The sequence below is a fragment of the Pezoporus flaviventris genome, unplaced genomic scaffold, assembly GCF_033815535.1.
Source record: "Pezoporus flaviventris isolate CSIRO_AGI_PZ_B2104156 unplaced genomic scaffold, CSIRO_AGI_Pfla_v1 ptg000080l, whole genome shotgun sequence".
Taxonomy (NCBI): domain Eukaryota; kingdom Metazoa; phylum Chordata; class Aves; order Psittaciformes; family Psittacidae; genus Pezoporus; species Pezoporus flaviventris.
In genome coordinates this window covers 1,279,417-1,293,973 of record NW_026892628.1, presented here as the reverse complement: position 1 = coordinate 1,293,973, position 14,557 = coordinate 1,279,417, and the positions used below count along the sequence as shown (strand labels likewise).

Genomic DNA, 14,557 nt, shown 5'->3' with positions numbered 1-14,557 from the left:
GACGCATGCTGTGGGAAGCTCCGTTCTATAAGGGATCACCAAAACTTGTCATGCTTTGACACAAGGAATAATAGGAAGTATTTTGGGGCTGTCCCTAAGAGGCCTGATTCCTTTTGAAAGCAGAGCAGATTAGCTCAGAAGGCAGAACTTTGGCTTTGGAGCTTCCAGGGTTTGATTTGTCTGCAGCTGAAGGAGCTGCCCCTATTCTTGTTTGGAGGGGGAGAGGACTCTGATGCTGGACCTGGGGCTTCTATAGCATGGCTGCATGTCAGAGTAGGGTGCAAGCTGTTCATCTTTTGTAGTAAACCCTTGTGTTCAGCAAAAAGGGTTTCTCAGTCCACAAACACTTTGTTGTGAACTTTGGAGATAAGCTATAATTCAAACCTTCAGGGTTTTTGTTAGCTCCCTACTACCAATAGATGCATCTTACAGAATATTTGGTGGGGGTTTTAATGGTTTGAAATGATCTCAGTACTTTTTGCACCAGGTGATCCATAGAGGACTAATAGTTAACTTCTGCATTGTGCAAAGGGTTTCTTTTGGTTAGCTGCTGGTTGTTGTGCAAGCACATTTACACCTTTACCAGCATCTCCTGTGTGACAAATGCTGTTTTCTGTCTGTCTTAAGGGCTCTGTGAAGATTTACGGTGGCCTTGCAGGGAACAGATCAGTTGTTTTCCCAAGGCCAGGCTGTGGCAGAGCTGATGTAGGAACCTGGGCTAGTCTGCAGGACTGGTTTGGTTTCAAGGCTCTCGCTGCACACCGTGTAGCTCTGAAACAGAGGGTGAGAGTGGCTTAGAGGACCCCCTTCCTAACCATATCATGTGCTGCTGCAGAGCTAGATGTGACTGTTCCCCGGGGCACCCTGTGCTCAGCAAGTGTGCTGGGAACTCTGGAATCTTGGAGGGCAGCTGGACAAACCCAGTCTGCTCTGCTTCCTTCTTGGGGTTGCTGCTGTCACGAGTCAAGCTGACAAGGGAATCTGTACTCCTTCTCTAGTGCTCGTGTGTTAAGGAAACACTTTAAATGCAACAGCAACTGCTCAAAGTCAAATTGCATTTGAAACAGGATAGGACTTAGGACTTCTGCAGCATGTGCAGAACTCCCCTGTGGGTTTAATCGGACACAATCAGCAGTGTGCAGATGGGCAAGGGAGAATTTGAGATTGCGGCAATATAATATTTGTATTAGAACATAAAATATATTTTAGTATCACCAAAATAATCCCAGTTTAATATGTCAGAAAAAGATCTGAGCAATGTTGGGGTTCTCTCTCTTGTTCAGGTTTCCTAAGAGACTAAAGATGTTGTGATTGGTGTTGAGATGTGGGATTGTTTGTAACCTGGTTTAGTGTTTTTCATCAGGTTTTTTCCCTTTCCTTGTACCTCTCAACGCCTTCGGTGTTAAATTTGTATCATGCTAAAATCTGGCAATCTGAGCGCATCCTTTGTCAGCTTTCCATGAACTCTCTATACAGAGGAGGGACTAGAAGAGACTTCACATGAAACATCTTTGCCTCAAAAACTCAGAGCTTATCTAGATGCCTAGGTTCAGCAGAACAGATTTGCTTTATAGACCAGTACCAAAGAGCCCTTTGGTATCTCTGTCACAATCACGACTTGCCCCTAAAACATTCTTTGCAGCAAACTTATCAGCAGTGTAGGTCTCCAAATACATTCCTGGCTTCTCTGCTCCTGGCTGCCCTCCAGCCATGTCACGCTGCATGGCTTCACTGAGAGCAGCCTGTTTGTGTACCTGTCTGCTTTGCTGCTCAGGCTCACCTTGATGTGCTGTAGTCCCTCACTTACACAGGTAGTTCATGCCTTGGGAGCTGGGGGCCTTTGTAAAGGGCCATGAGTTTTTGGCTACCCTGAAGTGATGTTTACGGCCTTTCAATGGGGATGGTCCCAGACCTGTGGGAGGCCAGAAGGATGAAGAGGGTGCACCCTGGGAGCACCCAGTCCATTACTGCTGTTAATTGCACCCGCTTTTCCCAGCTTTGAGAAAAGCTGCTGAATAGTGGAAAAGGAGAAGGGAGAACTTAGGCAGGGGTTCAGGTTCAGAGGTATGTCCAAGACAACAATAAGGGCTATTTAGCCTCATCTCCCACGGTTAGCTTGAATAAGCATAAGGGTGTGAGAGTGCAGTTAACACCCAAAATCTGCATTATAGCTTGAAGGGATGTGAAATACTTGAGGTAGTGGAGGAGTAGCTGCATGCATCACGTGGGGATACACAAAGTGTATTTATTTTTGCTGGTGGTATCTCTTGCCTTCCCATTGCTCTTAGATCTGATGCTTCCTTTGGTCTGTCTGTCTTGGTACGGATGTCCTTCAAATGAGTTAACGCCTCTTGTTTTCAGTAGCTTTGGGGAAATAACCTCTCCTTTCCCACAGTCATGTGCTGGATTTCACAGCAAGAGCATGTTTCTTGCTGGTTGCCATTTGAGCAGCACACCTGGGAAATGCATTACTGGGAAAGAATGGCTGGAAATAGGGTTCACAGGCCCAACAAGTTCAGTTTAAGTGCAGTTGGTTTTGGAAAGCTTGGGCAAAAAGGGGAGTCGTGGTCCCTTAAGGACCCTGCAAGGCATCAGGAGGGGAGGTGAGCTCAGAGCTCGAGTCGGGTTGGAGAATGGGAACTGCTGCTCTGTTGTCTTTGTGCCAAAACAACGCTGGGAGTCTCCCTGAGAGAAATAAGATGGCTTTGGGCCAGTATTTACTATAGGATGGGGAAGAGCAGTGATGTGCTCCCAGGCCGTTCACACGGCTGGGGCTGTGTGAATCATCTTGCACAGTTACCCAGCCTGGGAGGTCGTCTGTCTGCCTTGGCCCTCTTTGACATCTCCCTTTCCCTTCCCACGATGGGTGGGGGAGAAGATGTGATCTCCGGTGAGTTTCCTGTGCTTGGGTGACTCAAGCAGTACTCAGTTGTCTTACTAATGCTTCTCATGTGTCACTAGCCCGTGTGGCCGGAGCACCCAGAAACCTGCTTGTGGGCAGTGCCTGGCTGGCCCGTGGTGGCAACCATCCCACCTCTGGAGCCTCTGCTTCAAAGGCCAAATCCTGCTTGTCTTTAGGATGCCTGGGAATATGCTGTAACAGTCTGTATGAAACTGTCCCAGAATGCAGTTCCTCGGCTGTCAGTTTTGCTTAATCGAAGCTGAATTTAACCTGCTTGGTTGTGATGGAGCCTGGTGGTAGTCGTGGGTTTCCTTCCCGGTACACAGTGGCCCTGCACCTTAGTCTAAACACCCTGTTTCTTTCAACAGCTTTTGCCTGGAGGCTGTTCCCGCATCCTTTTCATAGGTTTGAAACTTGCACTTCAACAGCTGCATTTCTGCACTTTGATTTCTCTCCTGTAATATCCAACTGCTTTCTTTTTCCCTCCCTCGAACAAACAGCAGGATCAATGTGGGTTGTAGGTGATGTGCAGCTAATGGTTTCCATCAGCCCTCACCCCTTTCTTTTCTGTTGCTGTCAGGGCTTTCTCCAGTCTCAGATGTTCAGAGAACAGTAATTTGGCTCCTTCATACCATTGCTCCTTCTTAATATTACACTGAAATTAATAGAGGTATAGATGCCATTGTTCTGAGTGTGCTTCGCCTTAATACTTCACCTGGCAATGAAAGTGGTCAGTAAAGCATAAGTGTGAGTTAGAACAATATTTCTTAATGCTTTCAGTGACTTCTGTACCCACTACAGAATATGAGTGGTAAATAGATTCCTTTGGTCCTCTGGCTGAAATCCCATGTGAAGTTCCTATCACTAAGCATCTCTGGTTTGCAGAGGCTTCCCAGAAAAGCCTGTGGAATTTCTTCACAGTCATTAGCTTACAAACCTGTGTCACAGAGTTGGGTTTGTGGAAGGTTTATCCACATCCAGCCAGTGGCATCTTGCTCCTGATTTCTCTTGCAGTTTCCTCTGTGTTCCCCACCATAGTGGCATGTATAACCATAACCACCATGCCTCTGCCTTGCTGGTTGTCCTGCCAGTCCCACCACTGCTGTTCTCTGCACTGGAGGGCTGTTTGCAGGTCCATGTGGCAGGGAAGCCCTGGGCATCTGAAGACACCCAAGTCTGTTCCCAGCAGTGGTAACTCTGGGAATTGCAAGCGTGGACAGATTAATGGCAAACAGAAATGCTATTTACGTGGTTCCAAGCAGAGAGAGAGAGGAAAAACAGTATTCAGAACTGCAACTGCTGCTGAAGCTTGGTTCAGCGCCAGCACTGCCTGGATTGGTGCCTGCCTAAATCAACAGGCAGTTCAGTTTGAGGGAGTTCCAGGAAGGGCCTGAGAAATACCTTTTTTACTGTGGTTGTGTATTGCTCTTGCTGCCCTGACGTGGAGCCCTAAGCTCGTGGTATCTGGGTCTTGGGTCTGAATAGGCATGCAGCACAGGCTGAGTGCTCAAATCCTGCTCATGCTCTCTGAAGGGGAATGTGAGTGAGCAGCTTCATTCGGCAGATTCATACTTGTGTTTTGCCTTCCATGGGTTTCATATTCGGGCTGTTTACGTGGATAATTTCAGGTGGAAAGCTTGTGAGTTGGTTGCATTTCAGGCAGCCTTCTCCTCTTCTGGAGCTGAAAAATACGTCCCGGTGTATGAAGAATTCAGAGCAGCTTGGCAGAAACCGTGTGGTTCAGCTTATGTGCTCTTCAAATTGTCACAGTGTCTGCAGGTCATTTCACAAGAAACAGGGATATAATGATTTAAAGAGCCCTTGCAAACAGCTCTGTGCTGTTTGGTCTACAAGCTGCTCCATCTGCAACTTACATTTTGGGTTTGCAGGCTTTGCCCTCTGTCCTGTTCACGCTTTATGGTTGGCTGACACGAGACACAGTGTGACACTGTGGGAACCAGGAGGGAAGCAGTTGGGAAGTAGCTTAAGAGGGTTTGTTGGGATAGGGAGGAGGTGGCAAGCAGCACCTCACTTGTTTCTCATCATGAGTTTCCCACGTTGGTAGCAAGGCCATAAATTAGATGGGGAGCTCTGTTGTCCAGAAATATCTGATATTTTAAAGAGGCTTATTTTGTTGCCAGAATATACCGAAATATTTGTGTAAGGGCAGCAGGCGTGGGGCCCTTCATCTTTGCAAAAGAGGTGGTTTGGTTTAATGTGCTATTGAGATAAGTTCATAATTAGTTTGCCATTAAGAGCCTGCCTCTAACATGTTTGTAGGCTCTTAGCTCTTAGCATGCTTTCCCAAGTGGCTGATTTGAAGACTTCTTTAACTTGCTTGAAGGTTCTGAAAGAGGTGACAACGGGGGGGTGGGATCTGTCGGCAAGCCTCCAGACCTGAGGCTGTTGTGCAAGAAAGGGTGTCTGATACAACCACACACAGAAGTACCACCGAGCTTGAAGTGGAGGAGGGTAACTGAAAGGCTTCCACGTGTTTTATCCTGCGCTCAGGTTGGAGATAAGGAAGAAGTTCTTTACTCTGAGAGTGCTGAGGCGCTGGCACAGGGTGCCCAGAGAAGTTGTGAATGCTCCATCCCCAGCAGTGTTCAAGGCCAGGTTGGACAGAGCCTTGTGGGGGCATGGTCTAGTGTGAGGCATCCCTGCCCATGGCAGGATGGTTGGAACTGGATGATCTTAAGGTCCTTTCCAACCCAACCATTCTGTGATTCTGTGACCTAAGCTCTAACCAAGTGTTCAGCTGCCAAACAAGCCAAAAGCAGCTGATTCATTTATGATCAATATTATGTGGAAAGGAAAATGAGGAGAACTGTGGGGTTACGTTTGATGGAGCGATGCTGTACAGCCTGCTGTGTGACTCAAGCGGGCTACATTCCTGCTTTTGTTTTCTTTAAAATGTGAAGAGTTAACTCCAGTGCTTTTAATTAAGTGGTTTGCATTCATCAAGGGGTGAAAATAGCTGGAGGGTAGATAGAAGCTATCCTTCATGCACAAGGCAAGTCCAGCAGATTGTATTTTGTCCCTACGAGACAAAGTTACAGTACAGTGAAGACTAACCACATGGCTGTGCTGATGATGAGTTTATTCTGCTCAAGCTGATGGACCTGCTTAGCTTATCTCACCTTAGGAGGCCGGTAATAGACCTAGAGAGGTGACAAACAAGCTCTGGGTGCAGACCTGCAATGCATTAACCTTTGTTTTGATTAACATGTTATTTGCTGTGCCTGCTGCTTGTGAATCTGATGCCCATTCCCAGATAGCCCTGTTTTTCCCCAGATAAAAGCCACAGAACCCTAGCCCGGTGCTCTGACAGCGACAGCAGTCACGCTGACGGCCACAGGAGCTTCTGTTGTTTGTCTGGGTGACCACAGGGTCATTTGTCACGCAGGAGCTGTTCAGTCAGGCTGTGCGCAGGGGAAACAGCAAGCCACGCTTCTCTTGGCAATACAATGAGCCAAAGCTCATCTCGGTCTCCCCTCTGGCAGGTTCAAGCCATTCCCCTTGGCCTGTCCCTACATCCCTTGTCCCAAGCCCCTCTCCAGGTTTCCTGCAGCCCCTTCAGGCACTGGAGCTGCTCTCAGGTCTCCCCTTCAGGAGCCTTCTGCTCTCCAGGCTGCCCCAGCCCAGCTCTCTCAGCCTGGCTCCAGAGCAGAGCTGCTCCAGCCCTCGCAGCATCTCCATGGCCTCCTCTGGCCTCGCTCCAACAGCTCCACATCCCTCTGGTGTTGGCGGCCTCAGAGCTGGATGCAGGACTGCAGGTGGGCTGAGGCACTGGCACACAGCGAGTGCTGTGTAACCTGCTTCTTGTGCTGGAAGGATCAGATGAGATAGAGGGGATAGATAGAGTATGACCCTCAAATCATTTCAAGTCCTGGAGCTTTAGAAATCATAAAACCAATAGCTGTGGACTGCTGGGTTCTTGCACGTTTTCCTTCCTCTCCTGGCTGCAATCCAGGCTGAGCAGCTTTGCACAGTGAATCTTGATGCAGCCTGAGCACTATAGAAGCTGTGCACGTAGAGGCTGACCCTTTCTGTTGTAAACTTCTTTCATTCAAGTTCACAGCTTCAAAGCACTATACCCAAATTAATCTGAACCTGGCAGATGAGCAGAGGAGCTCCTGACCCTTATTCTGTGCCATTTGTAGTGTTTGTGCTGTTCTAATTGTGGGATTCTGCAGAACCACTTTGTGAGTGCTACAGAGAACAAATGGGTACAAGCAGAGCAGGCTGATGCTGGAGGAGCAGCTTGTTCCAGAGATCTGTGCTGTGTGCTGGCAGCAGAGGACTCCTGCTTCGGGTCAGGACAGGCTGCGCTGCAGCTGGCTTTGTGCTCTCAAACAGACAAGTTGTACCCTTCAGGCTGGGTCACTGTGGGGTTTTTCTTTTGTTTGGTTTTTTTTCGTGTGTGATTTTTGTGGGCCTTTTCGGGCGGTTGGTTTTTGGATAATAGGATAGCTCTGAAAGGAGCATTACGATCTGCCTGCAGCTCTGGGGTCAAGCTTCCACCTGGCCAAGGCTTGAGCTGCTGTGGCTGCTCCATGTGAATATTTGCTGCTCTGGGAAGTTATACATAGCAAAAGTTCACCCCGTGGAGGGTTGCTGTGTGCACATAAGTTATGTGTCTTCTCTTTCCTCTTTATGGGATTTGTTGGGACAGAACAACAGTGAGCAGCGCTGGGACAGGCACTGGTTGTTCCATGCTCAAGGTGGAACCTGGCTGCTGACCTTCTGTCAAGTGTGTGCTTCTGATCTTGCAGGAGTCGAGGAGTTAATCCAGACCATCCGAAGATTGATGTTTATACAAAGTGTAAAGCCAGTGACATTTCCCAGGCACTTACTGGCATGGCTGATTTGGAGTCGGTGGATGGGGATTTATTTTTTAGTTGCCTTTGTTCTGCAGGGTTGCTAATATTCCCGAATGGAGTGTGCTTTTATCAGCAGCATCTGTGGTGCACGGTCTGACTCATGTGCTCTTTGAGTGAGGATGACAAATGGAGAGTGGAGACAAACAACTCCCCAGGATCAGTGTGCACTGGGAGGGAGGAAGGAGGGAATGGTCATATTCTAATCATGTCCTAATTGCTGCCCTCACGTGGGGAAGTTTGTCTTTTTGCTTCTGAAGAAGTCTCATTTATCTGATCAATTCCTTGGATGCAGAGGAGGCAAAACTGAGCATCTTTGATAAATGGATTGGAAAACTCTGCAGCTTCTCAGTTTCCCCTGAACTCTAGGAGCAGTGTGCCCTCAGTGCACCTCTAATGCCCTGGCTCTGATGGTTGAACCATCCCTATGTATGCACCAGGGGCGATTTGTTGTTGAAGACGTCCTGCACATGCTTGTCTGACTGGCAGCACTGGATTTTAATCCACTCCATTACAGCAGCGGCCTGTCCTGGTGCAGCCCCAGCAAAGGTATTGCATGTCCCTGGCAGCAGGACGGGGCAAACAGCCTATGTTGGCTGCTGAAGGAGCTCGGTCACGCTCTTTCCTGTGGCTAAAAATAGCTCAGAAATGTTTACCACGCTGTGTGCCGGATTTTAACCTCATTTAGTTATCAGGTGAAATTTCAGAGGTCACTTGTCATGGTTAACAATGCAATGCAGCTTAGCGTGTTAGCTCTGGTCAAGCCAGTGCTGGCAAGCTGTGTGTTACCCAGCTGAGGATAGAGGGGCAGGGAAAACAAAACAAAGCCCTTTCCTAGGGTAACCTTCTGAGCAAGTGCCTCTTTTGTCTCCCTTTTCCATGTGCCTCCGGGTGGGAACAGAGGAGGGATTTGCTTGTTGCTCTTGAGGGCATTTTTGAAGAGGATTGGGGACCAGGTAGAGGAGTTTCCACGCAGATTTCATGCTCTGATGCGAGGCTGGGGGTATCTGTGGGTGCGAAGGTAGGTGAGGCAGTGCTTTGAAATGCTTTGCTTGAAAAGTGAAGTCCTCGTTCTGGCATTTGTTGAAAGGGGATTGCCTACAGTCATCCTTTTTAGGAATAGATGGTGTGAAATTAAGCTGCCTGATTTTCACTTTGATGTGCCTTTTAATTTTCACTAGAACATAAGCATTTTAACTTAATATCCCCTATGAAAAAACGCCTTTTTATCATTAGTCTTTAGAAGAGATCCTTAACTGAAATTGAAATACAGTCTTCAAGAAATTGCACAACTTTGATCACTGAACTTAAAAGCTAGGAAGGAGATGGGATTAGTGCTATGACTTCTGCAGATAAATATTTGTAGGCACTTGTAACTTGAACAGAAATTAAAGGGGGGAATAAACATCTGTCCTTTGAGCTCTGCAGCTCAAGGTTTGGACACTTCTGGAGCATGTTAAATTACTCCACATTTCCTCTGATCTTAACCCATCCATAACTTCAGTCTGCTTAATGGTCTGAGGTGCCTTGAGCTGTGACTCACTTTGAGTTCATCCATGAGTTACCTGCTAAAGTGCAGCAGTGCTTTTGAATTGACATCGACTGGTGTACCTGCACAGCTTGACAGGAGATGGAAGTAGGTGCTGAGCTGCAACCCAGCTCCTGGGCAGAGTGGCTGGAAGCTGAGCATGAACCACTGGTGTCTTCCAAACATCCATGGGTTTGCTGGACTCTTTCAGCATCCTGGGGGCTGTGTATGAACTAATACAGCACGTGGCTTTTCCCATGCAAAGCTACATCAGAGGTTTAATTTAAGTTCTACTTTCATGATAGCCCTTCACTTAATACTGCTCCCAAGCTTTTAAAGCCAAGCCTTACTGGAGAAGACTACGAGCAGCGCAGCCACAGGCTTACCCAAGTGTGGGCATAGGCACAAGGGTATTGCAGGACAAACTTGGAGGCCTGTTTGTGCCCTGAGCACTGAGTCCTGAATTCCTTCCTGAAGGAAGAGGGAAGACCCCCACCCCCCCCATCTGCTGATGGCTGCAAATGTGGGTACCAGTGAAGGCTGTTGCACCCTGCAGCTCATTCACTTCTCTGCCCGTGGTGCCTCAAGCTGCTCTTCCAGGAGTTTGGGGTAGTTCTGCACAACTTCAGTAAAGAATTAGTTTATCTTGGATGGACACAGAACTTGTAGCTTCATTTGCCACCTCTTGCATAAAGCAGAGCCCTGGGAAGCTGGACTTGTTTACAGTAAACTTGCAAATAGCTTTGGACATGCTGCTGAACCTCATTGAAAGCCTAAGAAAGCAGTGTCTGCTACAGAGATACTGCTGCAGTGGGTTAAAGCAGTTTAACCACTCTCCACTCCTCCAGCACTTCACAGTATCAGCTCTGGTTCTTGCATTCAGTACATGCAGAACTGGGTTTGCCATGATGCTATGGTGCTTCCTTCCTGGCACTTTAAGGCATTTGTTCACTTGGATGGGAACCTGCTAGAAGGAGAGTGCAGCACATGGCCTTGTAATTGCTTTAATGCTGCCAGTGTACAGCCAGAGCAGTGCAAGAGGCAGCTGTATCATCCCCTAAGCAGTGGGGATGGCTCAGCAGGATGCTCTGATGGCGTTTATGGACTGTAGCAAGCCAAAACCCTGGTGGTCAGCTGTGTGGCATCTGAGCTCTGCCTCACTTCTGTGGCCTCAGTGGTGGAGTTTATTATCTCAGACACTTTATCTGAAGCCCTTGGCTATACAGGAGCCAGGAGGCTCACACAGAGCTATCTTTTGCTTTTAACTTTGGGATGATGTTGCTTTCAAATGCACTTCCTCAGTTTCCATAGGTCTGCTGGCTTGGGTTTATTTACTTGAGGATGGTATCAGCTGAAAGCTGGTTGACTTTGCCACGTTAATGTGTTGCAGTTTCTCTGCTTGTAATTCCAAGCCAGATGTCACCACAGTTGCTCATGGATTTGAGCAGGCATTTTGTCATCTTCCTATTGCTGTAAAATTGCCAACAGTTTCGGGCTGGCAGCCAAATCTTCATGTATGTGATCCTGGTGGGAGTGAGGTGGTGATACGCTGTTCTTCAGTGGCCTTCTTTGAGGACGAAGGGATTTGGTGTTACAAGTGTGCAGCATTGGGTCAAAGTGGCTTTTAAGGTGGTGTTTACTCTGAGGCACTGACTTGAAGGAGCAGTTAGGGCTGGTGTTGATGAAGTAGGTGACTGAAGGGGGTGGGAAGAGGAGAGTTACAGGATTCCTGTAAAGCTGGGAACCTGCTGTCCCGTCCTAAGTGTCACCAGTTGCTTCACAAGTTGTGGAATATTGACCTGTTCAAAACCACTTGTAGTTAATGGAGCGCGGATCTTCTGCTTCTCAATTTCTCTTGCCTTAAACAGCCTCTGGAAAACTTATAAACCAGTCATTTGAAGACACTCCTAACATGGTAGCAAATGCTGTGAAGGGAAGGCTCTGTCTTATTCCTACCATCTGTCTCGCCACACATGCCAGATGATGCAATGTGCTGTGTGCCACATGAAAATAAACCCTTTTATTTTTACCCAACTGCATTTAGGAACACATTAGCAGAATATTTAGCCAATCCCTAAATTTGGGACTGATCTTACTTAATTCCTCAAGGCAACGCTAGCACACTGCATCCTTCAGCGCTGGAGCTGGCACCGAAGAGCTGCAAACTCCTACTCTGACATTAAGAGGAACGAGCCTGTTCCACTGTGGTGCTCAGAGCTGAGCTGACTTACACTGATTCACTGGGTGGAAGCAGTGTTTGCCTTCAAAGGACGTGTGTGCACATGTGTGTGCGTGCTCCCGAGGCTCCACTGTAGCGTGATCTGTAGGACAAGGGGTGTGAGGCACCAAAGCTGTGGAGGTGGAAGAGCTGGAGGTGCCTGGCCAGCAGTTGGCACATCGAGTGCAGCTCAGCTCCTGTATCCCCTGCAAGCTGTGGTTGGGTCACTGGAGCATCAGCTGTGGGTGGCAGCATGAGATGTGTCATGACTCTGAATGCTTTAATGAGTGTTCTCTCTGCTTGCTTCTCCTTCTGCCAGTGCTCCCTGTTGTCCTGCAGTTATTGCCTTTGTTCTCCTGTGACCAGGCTGGTCTTACTGCAGCTGGGCTGGTTCATATGTACTTCTGACCGCAGAGGTATGTGTCACGAGTCCCTCGTTCAGATCTGTGCATGAACTTGGAGTGCTCCCAGTACAGGCTGGGGACTGTTCGCAAGCAGCAGATCTGCTGCTGTCAGACGCATAAAGTTGTCAGGTCTAAGCCATGGCTGGCAAGCATACTAGCTCTGGGCGTGCAAGCTGGCAATAACTGTGGATCTTACTGCTAGAGCACTTTGAGTTGCTTTAAAGCTTTGCTGAAGTGAGTGCTAACCCTTAACCCCTGATGGTCTTCAGCATAAGTAACTTCACCAGTCTCCAGCCTGCTCCAAACAGCATTTTTAGTCCCTCTTTTTTGGCTCAGAAGCAAGCCAGGACCTCATGTGTGGGACATTACAGCCAAAACCAAGCTTGTTGCAGAGCAGGAGAAAGTTTGCAGTGCCAAGTATCCCAACAGGCTTCTTTTTTAGCTGTAGTAGCAACTAATATCAAAGCAGCTTGTGGCCACCCCACCAAACTCAGGCAGGCATTTTCACATGATGCTAAATCCTGCCTTTCTTCTTTTTATTTTTAGTATGGGAGATTCCAAGTAGATGCAGCACTATCAAATCAATCTTAGTGTGAATGTGCAACTTCAGGCAAATAGCAGGAGTCATTTGAGGCTCTTGTATAGGATGAGGGCTTTCCCTTTTACTTCAGCTAGCTGCTAGGAATAACCTTTGCCTTCCATTGATGAGGCAGCGTGGGCCTGATGTCATTTCTTAATTCCTACTTGTTTTGCTGGAAGTCCTTTGGGAATATTGTGCGCGGTGGAACAAGAACTGAGGAATCTGCAGGGCTTTCTCTTGGCTTTTCCAGGATGACCCTGATGCAAATCGAATCTCTCAGTGATAACATCAGGCTTGTAGTGTCTGCAGGCGGGTTGAGTTGTGTTCCCCTTGTGCATGGTGCTGATGGAGTTAGCTGACACTTAATGCTTTAGAAAGGCTTCGTGTGCCCCCGGGTAACCTGCTTCATCGGCTTGAAAACCTGCTCAGAAAAGAGCCATTGTGCAATAAGCTTTAGGTCTGGGTCCTTTTGGATATAGCTAGGTTAGTGCAAGACTTGGAACACATTAAATAGTGGGAAGTGAGAACGGAGCCCAGTTTTTAACTACTTGGAATCTGAGGAATTGACGAATAGCTCTCATAGCAAAACAGGGCTGCTAGGAACTGCACTTCTTGCTTAGTTAAGACCTGTCTCTTTTCATACATCTAAATTAAGCTCCGTAGACAGGCAGGAGCCAGTTGCAAAACAAGCCCAAAACATGTAGTTAATGGTCCTGTATTAAAATGCAATTGCAGGAAAGCCTGGTGTTGCAGCATAAATGTGGCTCCTGTCATTGTGCCTGCCTGGCTCACTCTGGTTTTTAACTGTGGGGTGTTTTATGGTCCCCGAGCAAGAGCAGGAGAGTTGTGGCATCAGGACAACCTCTTCCAATGTCTCTTTTGAGAGAGATGAAATGAAACTAGTTGCATCCCCGTTTCAAGCTCTGACAGGGAAATCCTTGGTCCCCCTCGGCTAGGAGCATCCTGGCAGCGTGTTGCCTCCCCCCCAACCCTGCCCCGGGACAGCTCCAGACCTTGCCCTGTTACCTCCCCACCTTACAAAGAGCTGCCTGTGCGTGAGCGTCTGACTCAGCTTTGTCCTTTTACTGTTGTGAAAAGCGATGTCTGGGTGGTTTGTGTTCCTCCCCCTCCTCTGGCGGAGCCCGCAGCGCTGCGGACGGGAGCGGTACACGGCGCTCGCTGCGTTGGCAGGGAGATGCTGGAGGAGGGTTCCCCGACCCTGGAGCCTCTGCACTGATGCAGCCCATTGACGTACTTGCTCCCGCATCAAAGTGACGGTGGCCGGGCTGCCTGGCTGAGTTTTTTGGGTGTTTTAATATTAAAGCGCAAAGCTGCGCAGTAACCACGTGGGGTTTTGTTCTTTGAAGTGGTGCTGGCTGAGTGCCTGAAAAACATTCTCCAGTGGTGGTGGAAAACAGTCCCATTACGTTTTACAAACAGTTTTCTTTTACTTCACCCCTTTCTTTCAGAAGCCTAACAATAGTCCTCTGGAGGCTGGATCTTCTGTTGCTGGCAGAGGCTGTCCTATAGCTGACTGCAAACAGGACTTGCATTAGATGTTGAAGAAATAAAGCTTGCCGTTTAGGTGGCTGGATCTGGGGCTGTCTTCCCACATTGTACAATACGTGTTCCTAACCTTGTTCAGCGTCTAGCTCTTGGCAAGCTAAGAGTTGAAAGAGGAGCCTGCAGTTTTAAGCTTGGTGCTTCAGTCTAGAGGGTTTTAAGCAGCTTGAGTGTATTCATAGGGTTGGAAAGGACCTTAAGATCAGTATTGCTGCTGACCTGAATGCAGCAGGGTTTAAGATGAAAAATACAACAAAATGAGGTGGGTTTTGTTTTCAGAATTAACATATAGTTCTTGAGCAAGAAGTACTGGACTAACCATTATTGGAAAGGGCAAGGAGGAGGGGAAATAGGATCAGCTGTAGGAGCTGACAGTGTGTGGCACTAATAGCATGCGTATGTAACCTGTACCTTTTAAATGCACTGGTGATGTGTTCCTCGTAACTTCAGCTGCTAAATGAAGATGTTAATTAGCCAGGGAT

At 48.0% G+C, this 14,557-nt stretch overlaps 2 protein-coding genes across 7 annotated transcripts in view; one reads left to right on the top strand and one right to left on the bottom strand.

The window, feature by feature from the left end:
- Positions 1-14,557, bottom strand: part of THOP1 (thimet oligopeptidase 1) — a 330,628-nt gene that overhangs the window by 63,877 nt on the left and 252,194 nt on the right. The window lies entirely within an intron of this gene.
- The window catches only part of GNG7 (G protein subunit gamma 7), a 65,414-nt gene that overhangs the window by 28,754 nt on the left and 22,103 nt on the right, over positions 1-14,557 (top strand). The window contains exon 1 of one of the 6 annotated variants that reach the window (XM_061474828.1): positions 8,554-8,738. The exons of 4 other annotated variants lie outside the window; for them this stretch is intronic. The gene's annotated coding sequence lies outside the window, so the exon portion shown is untranslated. Of the gene's footprint in view, positions 1-8,553; positions 8,804-14,557 lie in introns of those variants that run through there. One more of the 6 variants, XM_061474826.1, reaches the window with a different exon arrangement.